Source organism: Triticum aestivum, chromosome 4B, assembly GCF_018294505.1.
Source record: "Triticum aestivum cultivar Chinese Spring chromosome 4B, IWGSC CS RefSeq v2.1, whole genome shotgun sequence".
Taxonomy (NCBI): domain Eukaryota; kingdom Viridiplantae; phylum Streptophyta; class Magnoliopsida; order Poales; family Poaceae; genus Triticum; species Triticum aestivum.
The window spans coordinates 19,492,005-19,493,088 of record NC_057804.1 but is presented as its reverse complement, the minus strand read 5'-3'; positions in this window follow the sequence as shown (position 1 = coordinate 19,493,088).

Sequence of the window (1,084 nt, the reverse complement as noted above, 5' to 3'; positions counted from 1 at the left end):
CAGGGCACAAATTGTGAGGCAAACGGTTCTGAACTCGAAGTACCCACACTTGTCATCAAGCATATATCCCAGTCACAACAAAGCATGGTCTCAACACATAAGAATATATAATTTAGTGGCGCTCGTACGCACAAGACCCCAGCTCATACGTACATTATCACATTATAAGTCCTCATATCATCAACGATGACAAAATCTTAGAGTATACGTCTAGTTACAATCACCAAGTCAAACGTAAAATTCCATCCAACATAGTAGATTCATCTTAATAATTTCATAGGATTTAGTGTATAACACGAAATCTAACAAATAATATACGTTTAAGCATTTGCAGAATATCCTCTACAATTTTTGTGTTGTGACTTTAATTTAATTAAACCTCTAGCATGGCCTAAACTGCCATACAACAAATTCTGCACCCCAGGAACATAAATTTCGGGACAGAAAACTAAAATGATGGATGCTCTCAAACCGTACATCCAAACGAAGCAAATAAGTACTCCACAGAACCTTGGAACTTTATCTAGAACTTACGTAAAGGAGCCAACTCTAAATTCTTAGCATAGCTAACTCATTTTTTAGATAGAAGCTTGCTGTCGAGAACTGTCAGGCACTACAGTTTTTAACTGAACCAAGTTCAGTGATGTACAACAAGGGAAAACCAGTGTACAAGAGCATTTCTAATCCTCACGTGTAAGATAAAACAGAATTATAACCTGCAAACTAACTCCTCTCCCCAGGTTTAATTGCTTACACGCATATAGACATGTTGTCAAGCTATTGGCATACCTGAACAGGCAAAACATGCCACATCAAACAATCCAGCCAAGATGCTAACCCACTTACCAGGCGGGGTTGGGCGGCGCTCGGCAATGGAATCAACTGTCTCAATTAGACATCCTAAACCCAACATATCAACATAACCAACCAGATTAGAGCAGTAGCAACAAGACGACCAATGAATGGCTCAATAATGAGATAATTCACATGAACCCCAGCATCCATGGACCCGCACTGCCTTGTTGAGAAAATTGTGACCATCTATCAGAGTTCAGACCCTAGTGTGGCATAGCCGTGGTGAGCT